The sequence below is a fragment of the Coregonus lavaretus genome, assembly GCF_964263955.1.
Source record: "Coregonus lavaretus genome assembly, chromosome: 8".
NCBI classification, from domain to species: domain Eukaryota; kingdom Metazoa; phylum Chordata; class Actinopteri; order Salmoniformes; family Salmonidae; genus Coregonus; species Coregonus lavaretus.
The window spans coordinates 9617230-9628343 of NC_139995.1; the positions used below are offsets into that span (position 1 = coordinate 9617230).

At 41.5% G+C, this 11114-nt stretch overlaps 1 protein-coding gene across 1 annotated transcript in view; it reads right to left on the reverse strand.

Moving 5' to 3' along the window:
- LOC311133874 (transcriptional enhancer factor TEF-5-like) overlaps positions 1 to 1325 on the reverse strand; it is a 40210-nt gene extending 38885 nt beyond the window's left edge. The window contains exons 1-2 of the mRNA XM_084167479.1: positions 1165 to 1325; positions 719 to 863 (exon numbers count right to left, since the gene is read on the reverse strand). The gene's annotated coding sequence lies outside the window, so the exon portion shown is untranslated. The remainder of the gene's footprint in view (positions 1 to 718; positions 864 to 1164) is intronic.
- Between the last annotated feature and the right edge of the window lie 9789 nt (positions 1326 to 11114).

Sequence of the window (11114 nt, forward strand, 5' to 3'; positions counted from 1 at the left end):
CATATAAAAGAAAGGATGAAAGAAACTGTTGGAAGGAATCAGGTTTTGTTTAAATAGTAGGCTAATATGAAAATTGTTGATTAAAAATCAGTACTAATTTGGCTGTTGAACTATTATTCAGTAAGGGATACACACAAATGAATAATACAACATTCATTATGACATATCCCGCCCCCCAAAAAATAAAAATAAATACAAAAGTAAAATAAAAACAGACAATTTATGTTTTCCCTGTGATGAAGATAATAAGTCAGAGGACTGATTGGACAAGAAAAACACAGATTTACAAGTGTCCTAAGTAAATCTGAACATTTGGTAAACAACAGTGTGTATGTATAGAGGCTGCTCTGGTGTGTGTACTAAAGTTATGATTAAGTTATGATAGCTTTATGTTTTCTCTATTGTATTTATACATATATTAATACGCATAAACGACCATGTCAAATTGTAGCAAGATCAACAGTGTATCTGTTTCGCATGAAACTGCTGGAAACAGATTTGTTTTGTCAGTGTTGCCATTTTCTGTTAAAACAAAAAACGGTAAACATCCACTGAACACATAACAGAATAGATTACTGTAATATAATAAAGAATAAGATGAAATAAATGTTTTTTTTTAAAAACCTACTTAAATCTAAACTTATATAAATTGGTTGGAAGGCTCGTATTTGGTATCTTTCCTTGGACACGATGTTACCAAATTCGGTGATTCACTTACCTACGGGGCGCAGCAAAACAGCGCGTAAAATGTCGACTTATGTATTCCTCCAATTTGCCTTTCTCTGTCTGTCAATTCTCGGGTATTAAACCACTTGATTCTTCTGGAGAACAAGTTTAGAGGAAAGTGCTCCAGATCCAAGCAGCTGTATGAAAAAGAAAGGAAACATGGTCGTTGTCCCATAGTAATGACAAAGAAGCAATACTACTGGCTTATTATTGTCAATGAGTATAGTCAATATAGTTAAAAGCTTAGCAAAGATGTCCTGCACACAGAGAAAGTCACACACAAGATAGGCGATCAATCCGTTATTCTTTTCTTCCCTCTCAACGCAGGGAGTTCCACGGAAAAATGCAAAAAATGACAATGATCTGAAAACTTCACCGAGAGCCGCATGAAAACTTCACCGAAAGCTCTTAAACAAAGGGAACAAATTAATTACTCACCTTTATTTGGTAATCACCCCTCCTAACAAAAGCGAAGGTAACTTACTAATTTTGATACTTAATTTTTGGGCGCATTATCTTTTTCAATAATATTTATCCTGGTTTGACAGTGTAACTGGAATGTTAGGTATGACTTTGGTATGAAATCAACGCACTACACTGGAAAACGAAGAAAAAAACTTTCAGGGAGGAGCCATTGGGTAACGTCAATCAACATACTTGGGGGCAGTGACTTCACTGAAATCTCCACCCACGATTTTGAAAATACAGTACTGTGTGAAGGCCCTACTGTAGCCTATTTCAGAGAAGTCTTATCAAGAGAGGATTCTTCGTTGAAGTTGCCTTTCGTTCTCTGGCCGTGCCACTTGAAATGACAACATGACCTATACAGTAAAATGTAAAAAAAAATATCAGCAAAGATCACAGGATGACTTGTATTGCTTGGTGTGAAACTTTCTATTGCTATGTTATAAAGCAAGTGGAATAGATATTAATGGAAAGGTATGTGTGTTAAATGAGAACATGTAGGCTACATTTCATAAAATAATAATAATGGCAACAACAATGTTAACAATAGTAATAATAATAATAATAATAAGCCTAACAATATAATTAGGATATTATTACTGTTATTATTATCATTAAAATTTGCGCAGACATTTAACAGTATCAAATCAAATTTTATTTGTCACTTACACGTGTTTAGCAGATGTTATTGCGGGTGTAGCGAAATGCTTGTGCTTCTAGCTCCGACAGTGCAGTAATATGTAACAATTTCACAACATATACCCAATACACACAAATCTAGTAAGGAATGGAATTTCAGAATATATACATATATGGACAAGCAATGACAGAGCGGCATGGACTAAGATACAAAAGAATATAATACAGTATATACATATGAGATGAGTAGTGCAAGATATGTAAACATTATTAAAGTGACTAGTGTTCCATTTCTTAAAATGGCCAGTGATTTCAATAGGCAGCAACAGCCTCTAATGTTCTAGTGATGTCTATTTAACAGTCTGATGGCCTTGAGATAGAAGCTGTTTTTCATTCTCTTATTAACATATTATATTACTGTATGTTTCCTCCTGAGGAATTGACACATTCCACTGAAGTAAGGTCGAATATAGGTCGAGCATGTCATTATGCATCTCAAGAGTGTCAAACTCCATGATGTAACCCTTTAGAGGTGAGCTCAAATTCATAACATTTTTTACAAGGTTTTATTTGAACATGTACTAGCATTCACAGCCGACAACAGAATAGCCCCGTCTGTTGGTCAAACCCATGATTGCGATTGTTGGCATTGGAAGTACAGGGTTTGGTTGCTGCTTAAAACGTGTTCCAAAAATTACAAGTGAAGTGTAGGTAACAACAAAAACGTGTGGGTAAAATAACAGTGTCATAGTCGTAACTCGCTCTGTTATCTATGGCCCCTTCCTGAAGACAACTCTTGAGAAGACTACTTACTTAGTGTTGAACGCATCGTTGCACTGCATCTGTCCAGAAAACCTTGTCTTTCAGGCTTCATTGCCTCTGCGAGTTTGGACAACTGCCGGAGCAGGTTCGGGCAGAGAACACACCTTCCCCACACCTTCCCCCTTGCTCTCAGGATCCTCAGCCCACAAGGTTTTTTCATCCTAAATGCAAGGTTTTTTATGGAGTGAGATTAGTTTCTTTATTCTGCAAATATGTCTACCACAATCTGTGCATATGTTCAAATTACTCACAAATAAAACTATGATCTGTGAATATATTCAAATATTTCGTAAGTAAAACCATACTCCCGAGTGGCGCAGTGGTCTAAGGCACTGCATCGCAGTGCTAGCTGTGCCACTAGAGATCCTGGCTTGAATCCAGGCTCTGTCGTAGCCGGCCGCGACCGGGAGCAACGTCTAGGGTAGGGGAGGGAATGGCCGACAGGGGATGTAGCTCAGTTCGTAGAGCTTCGATTCCCACGGGGGGTATAAAAAAAAGAAGTAATGTTTGCACTAACTGTAAGTCGCTCTGGATAAGAGCGTCTGCTAAATGTCTAAAATGTAAATGTAAATAAATATTTCACAAATTAAACCATAATCTGTGAATTTGTAAAAATATTTCACAAATTAAATCATAATCTGTGAATATATAAAAAGTTTTCACAAATACTCACAGCTATTTAACGAAACAGATTTTGTGACAAAACTATAATTAGAGTTGAAAATGCAATGGCAACACATTGAACTTGAGATTTTTGTTCGGTACATGAAAACTTAAGCGGAAAAGGAAATGTTGTGTACACTACGTCATCACACACATTTAGTTTTGGACTTCATTACACAGCTGATTGAAATGATCAAATCTTGATTATGAGTTGATTATTTGAATCAGTTGTGTAGCCGTGCTAGGGCAAAAACCCAAATGTCCACCCCTTTGGTTCCCCAGGAGTTTGGGAAACACTGCATAGGTCCTTGGCTGAGTCAGCAGTCAGATCAAACAACTCAGGAGGAACCTGAAAGAAACAGGAGCTTGACTAGTGGGGAGTTGCAGTAAGGTCCAAAAGCAGCTGGTCAGTTGAAAAACCTGCCAAGCGGGGTCATGGTTCTAGGCTGACTCAGAATGGACAGCTCTGTGGGAACAGTAGGAATATAATAATAGTGAGTTAGATGTCAACTGGGCAGCACACACTACTTGTTACACAGAACAAGACATTTGAAATAGCATCTTATTAAGCTATTTGATCAGGCTTATAAACAGGAGTCACTCGATAAAAGGAGGCAAGAGGACCACATGCTGGAACCCAAGCCAATAGCACCTGGTTGCTTTTCCTGACAACTTTTTAACTCCTTCCCTGTGTGTGTGTGTGAATGGGATGACAGGGTGTGTCAATGTGTGTGAATTGGCATATGTATTGTTTCTGCACTTCAATGTGCCATCATTATGCAGTTTTACATATTCATAAGTTTGATCAAGTTGTCACAGGTTTACTTTTAATTGGTCCTGTATCCAAGATGGCGTAGCAGTGCGGTCATGTTCTTTGTTGTGTGTCCGTGTAAATAGCCTGTTTTTTGTATTTTTTTGTATTTTTCGTACTTATTTCCCTATCACACTTTTCATCCTTCTACAAAAGATACTTTCCTGCAACCCGCCTCACTCAATGTGGAACGGATTCTATTATTGACTTACCTTTTTTCTAGAATCTCCAGTTGAAACTAGCTAGCCAGCTAACTAGCTACTTGCTATTTGCCACCGTTAGCGGTTTTCACCCAGAACATCAGATTTTCTGCCGGAATAACTGAATCACTGGACATTAACACCGGATCGCAACTAGCTAGCCGCAACCGGATGGATTTTGCTGTTGGCTAATCACCGCTGCCCCCGAAGCAAGCACCAGTTAGCCTTGAGCTAGTCTCGAGCCCATATCCCGGCTATCTACCTCTCTGTCTACCGGACGGGACCTCCTAGTGTTGACACGGAGCCCCGCCGATCCAACATGACTAGTCTACCGACGAAATCATCTGATGTGGTTTCAACAGGCTTCCCGTTACGACGTCGACCACGAAGATCCATCTGCTAGCCCCGGCCCGCTAGCACACGCAAGCCGTGGCCTCTTGCTCGTCAGTGCTGTAGGAGCCCCCAAACTACCTCCGAACTCTCCTATTGCTGTTCACCGGACCTTATGATAACTCAGCTATACAGCTGATGCCTGCTGGACTGTTCCTTTTTACGATACCGCATCCTGTTTATGTTTAGCCTCAGCCCAAACTTTGTCGCCATTACCAGCTGTTGTCTTAGCTCTCTCGAATAACACCTGTGATTGCTTTATGCCTCTCTCCCATGTCAATATGCCTTGCTTATTGCTGTTTCGGTTATTTCTTATTGTACTATTTCACTGTAGATCCCCCAGCCCAGCTCAACCTGCCTTAGATAGCTCCTTTGTCCCACCCCCCATACACGCGGAGACAGACTCAATCAGTGCCTCCAGTGATGCTATCTCTTTCATCGTTACCCAACGCTTAGGTTTACCTCCACTGTACTCATATCCTTCCATATCCTTGTATGTACATAATGCCCTGAATCTATTCTACAACGCCCGGAAATCTGCCCCTTTTTTTCTCTGTACCCAACGCACTAGAAGACTAGTACTTAAAGCCTTTAGCCATATCCTTATTCTACTCCTCCTCTGTTCCACTGGTGATGTAGAGGTTAACCCAGGCCCTGTAGCCCCCAGTATCACTCCTACTCCCCAGGCGTTATCATTTGTTGACTTCTGTAACCGTTAAAGCCTTAGTTTCTTGCACGTTAACATCCGAAGCCTCCTCCCTACGTTTGAGTTATTCACTGCGTTAGCACACTCCGCCAACCCTGATGTTCTAGCAGTGTCTGAATCCTGGCTTAGGAAGGCCACCAAAAATTCAGAAATGTCCATCCCCAACTACAACATTTTCCGTCTCGATAGAACTGCCAAAGGGGGTGGGGTTGCAATCTACTGTAGAGCTCTATCGTACTATCCAGGTCTGTGCCCAAACAGTTTGAGCTTCTACTTCTAAAAATCCACCTTTCCAGAAATAAGTCTCTCACTGTTGCCGCTTGCTACAGACCCCCCTCAGCCCCGAGCTGTGCCCTGGACACCATATGTGAACTGATTGCCCCCCATCTATCCTCAGAGTTCATACTGCTTGGTGACCTAATCTGGGATATGCTTAACACCCCGGCCAACCTAAAATCTAAACTAGATGCCCTCAATCTCACACAAATTATCAACCAACCTACCAGGTACAACCCTAAATCTGTAAACATGGGCACCCTCATAGATATCATCCTGACAAATTTACCCTCTAAACTTCCGAGTGGCGCAGTGCTAGCTGTGCCACTAGAGATCCTGGTTCGAATCCAGGTTCTGTCGTAGCCAGCCGCGACCGGGAGACCCAGGCGGCGGCGAGCAATTAGCCCAGCGTCGTCCATGGTAGGGGAGGGAATGGCCGGCAGGGATGTAGCTGAGTTGGTAGAGCATGGCGTTTGCAACGCCAGGGTTGTGGGTTCGATTCCCACGGGGGGCCAGTATTAAAAAAATTATGTATGCACTCACTTACTGTAAGTCGCTCTGGATAAGAACGTCTGCTAAATTACGTAAATGTAAATGTAAATACAACCACATAAATTTGCATCCTGTAGAACTAACTCCAAAAATATTTGGGACACTGTAAAGTCCATGGAAAATAAGAGCACCTCCTCCCAACTGCCCACTGCACTGAGGTTAGGAAACACTGTCAACACCAATAAATCTACAATAATCGAGAATTTCAACAAGCATTTTGCTACTGCTGGCCATGCTTTCCACCTGGCTACCACTACCCCGGCCACCAGATCTGCACCCTCCGCTGCAACTTGCCCATGCCCCCCCCACTTCTCCTTCACACAAATTCAGACAGCTGATATTCTGAAAGAGCTGAAAAATCTGGACCCCTACAAATCAGCTGGGCTAGACAATCTGGACCTTTTATTTCTAAAATGAGCTGCCGAAATTGTCACAACCCCTATTACTAGCCTGTTCAACCTCTCTTTCATAACGTCTGAGATCCCCAGAGATTGGAAAGCTGCCGCGGTCATCACCCTCTTCAAAGGGGGTGACACTCTAGATCCAAACTGTTACAGACCTATATCCATCCTGCCCTGCCTTTCGAAAGTATTTGAAAGCCAAGTTAACAAACAGATCACCGACCATTTCGAATCCCACCGTACCTTCTCCGCTATGCAACCCGGTTTCCGAGCTGGTCATGGGTGCACCTCAGCCACGCTCAAGGTCCTAAACGATATTATAACCACGATTGATAAAAGACAACACTGCGCAGCCGTCTTCATCGACCTGGCCAAGGCTTTCGACTCTGTCAACCACCGCATTCTTATTGGCAGACTAAATAGCCTTGGTTTCTCTAATGCCTGCCTCGCCTGGTTCACCAACTACTTCTCAGGTAGAGTTTAATGTGTCAAATCGGAGGGCCTGTTGTCTGGACCTCTGGCCGTCTCTATGGGGGTGCCACAGGGTTCTATTCTCAGGCCGACTCTATTCTCTGTGTATATCAATGATGTCGCTCTTGCTGCTGGTGACGCTCGGATCCACCTCTATGCGGACGACACCATTTTGTATACATCTGGCCCTTCATTGGACACTGTGTTAACAAACCTCCAAACGAGCTTCAACGCCATACAACACTCCTTCCGTAGCCTCCAACTGCTCTTAAACACTAGTAAAACTAAATGCATGCTCTTCAACCGAACGCCGCTTACACCCGCCCACCCGACTAGATTCACTACTCTCGGCGGGTCTGACCTAGAGTATGTGGACACCTAGAAATACCTAGGTGTCTGGTTAGACTGTAAACTCTCCTTCCAGACTCACATTAAGCATCTCCAATCAAAAGTTAGATCTAGAATCGGAACAAAACCTCCTTCACTCATGCTGCCAAACATAACCTCGTAAAACGGACTATCCTACCGATCTTTGACTTTGGCGATGTCATTTACAAAATAGCCTCCAACACTCTACTCAGCAAATTGGATGTAGTCTATCACAGTGCCATCCGTTTTGTCACCAAAGCCCCATACACTACCCACCATTGTGACCTGTATGCTCTTGTTGGCTGGCCCTCACTACATATTTGTCGCCAAACCCACTGGCTCCAGGTCATCTATAAATCACTGCTAGGCAAATCCCCGTCTTATCTTAGCTCACTGGTCACCATAGCAACACCCACCCGTAGTCTGCACTCCAGAAGGTATATCTCACTGGTCATCCCCAAAGCCAACACCTCCTTTGGCCGCCATTCCTTCCAGTTCTCTGCTGCAAATGACTGGAACGAACTGCAAAAATCTCTGAAGCTGGAGACTCTTATCTCCCTCACTAACTTTAAGCGTCAGTTGTCAGAGCAGTTTACCGATCACTGCACCTGTACACAGCCATTCTGAAATTAGCCCACCCAACTACCTCATCCCCATATTGTTATTTATTTTGCTAATTTGCACCCCAGTATCTCTATTTGCACATCATCTTTTGCACATCTATCATTCCAGTGTTAATTACGAAATTGTAACTATTTTTGCACTATGGCATATATATTTATTGCCTTACCTCCATAACTTACTACATTCGCACACACTGTATATATATTTTCTGTTATATTTTTGACTTTATGTTTTGTTTACCCCATATGCATCTCTGTGTTGCTGTTTTTATCGCACTGCTTTGCTTTATCTTGGCCAGGTCGCAGTTGTATATGTGAACTTGTTCTCAACTGGCTCACCTGGTTAAATAAAGGTGAAATAAATAAATAATTATTTAAAACATTTTATTCATAACAATTTTTAGATTATCTTGAACCATCATCATAACATGACCTGTGCATTGTTACACAATTAAACCCTCACGTTATTGTCAGGTTAATAATTTTTTACAGTACGAGTAGAATAATTTAGCCTTTTATTTCACTGGTAACATTGCCCAGCCCCTCAATCCAACACTGCAACACAATACAGAGAGGGATTGAACTGACAGTAATCAGACATGGAATGCATGTATTGACTAGGAAACTACATATTAATAAATGTAGCTAAGGATGCACAACAAATGACTTGGCTAGCTAGCAAGCAAGCCTACATGGAGCAGAAAAGTTGAATTTCTAACGTTTTTAATCAGATAATGTCACAATTTCTTACCTCCACACCAGTCTGGAAAGAGTGCTTTGTTCTGCCTAAGCATCAATTGCCCTGTTTAGTCCCTGAAAGAAACAATATTGAAAAATAGGATTTGCAACATTTCTCATTAGCTGGCTAGCTAGATCACCAATTCAGGATTTTAAAACTGAGCGGTTCTTCACAATTGACACATTCCTGAATTAACAATTAACTAGTTAAAACGTTAGTTTAACATTGGTTGTTCGTCTAAACAGTTGACGAGATCACCTGCTAGCTATCGGTAGTGTCCAACGCTTGACTAGTGGGCTGATGTCGAAAGCACACATTCCCCAATGGTCGAATTTAACATTCATATTAAAGTAATTTGTTGAACATTTGAACATAAATAAAGGTTATACTCACATTTCATAAAGTTGTTCTTTATTATGGCTGAATGAGACACTTTGCTTCACTTGACACAAAGATTATCACAATCAATAGAGATAGCCGACTCTCATCTGAAGCCACATTTGTGGATTGTAATACATCGACAGGTGGAATACAGATCCACATGCACTTTTTGAATGTGCAAATGCACATTCCACAGTTGTAAATGTTAGGGATTTCTGAACATTTGCTCACAATTCTTTCTACATTTGTTCAAATTGTAGTTTTATTTGTGAGCTATGTTAAATATATTTACAGATCATCGATTTATGTATGACTTATGGTGAATATTTGTTCAATCTTTTTACATATTCACGGATTATGGTTTAATTTGTGAAATATGTTTTATATATGCATGGGTTATGGTTAAAATTGTGACATATTTTTTACATTTTTACGGATTATGGTTTTATTCACAAAATATTTTAATAAATTCACAGATCATAGTTTTATTTGTGAGTTATGTTGAATATGTGCACAGATCGCGGTAGACATATTTACAGAATAAAGAAACAAATCTCACTCCATAGTCCACAACTAGAAAACCAACAGCTGATACATTTGTAACCAATTTTCTCATCATACAGTAAGGGAAAAAAGTATTTGATCCCCTGCTGATTTTGTACGTTTGCCCACTGACAAATAAATTATCAGTCTATAATTTTAATGGTAGGTTTATTTGAACAGTGAGAGACAAAATAACAACAACAAAATCCAGAAAAACGCAATCAGAAAGATTTCTGGCTCCCAGGTGTCTTTTATACAGGTAACGAGCTGAGATTAGGAGCACACTCTTAAAGGGAGTGCTCCTAATCTCAGCTTGTTACCTGTATAAAAGACACCTGTCCACAGAAGCAATCAATCAATCAGATTCCAAACTCTCCACCATGGCCAAGACCAAAGAGCTCTCCAAGGATGTCAGGGACAAGATTGTAGACCTACACAATGCTGGAATGGACTACAAGACCATCGCCAAGCAGCTTGGTGAGAAGGTGACAACAGTTGTTGCGATTATTCGCAAATGGAAGAAACACAAAATAACTGTCAATCTCCCTCGGCCTGGGGCTCCATGCAAGATCTCACCTCATGGAGTTGCAATGATCATGAGAACTGTGAGGAATCAGCCCAGAACTACACAGGATGATCTTGTCAATGATCTCAAGGCAGCTGGGACCATAGTCACCAAGAAAACAATTGGTAACACACTACGCCGTGAAGGACTGAAATCCTGCAGCGCCCGCAAGGTCCCCCTGCTCAAGAAAGCACATATACAGGCCCGTCTGAAGTTTTCCAATGAACATCTGAATGATTCAGAGGAGAACTGGGTGAAAGTGTTGTGGTCAGATGAGACCAAAATCGAGCTCTTTGGTATCAACTCAACTCGCCACGTTTGGAGGAGGAGGAATGCTGCCTATGACCCCAAGAACACCATCCCCACCGTCAAACATGGAGGTGGAAACATTGCTTTGGGGGTGTTATTCTGCTAAGGGGACAGGACAACTTCACCGCATCAAAGGGACGATGGACGGGACCATGTACCGTCAAATCTTGGGTGAGAACCTCCTTCCCTCAGCCAGGGCATTGAAGATGGGTCGTGGATGGGTATTCCAGCATGACAATGACCCAAAACACACGGCCAAGGCAACAAAGGAGTGGCTCAAGAAGAATTACATTAAGGTCCTGGAGTGGCCTAGCCAGTCTCCAGACCTTAATCCCATATAAAAATCTGTGGAGGGAGCTGAAGGTTCGAGTTGCCAAACGTCAGCCTCGAAACCTTAATGACTTGGAGAAGATCTGCAAAGAGGAGTGGGACAAAATCCCTCCTGAGATGTGTGCAAATCTGG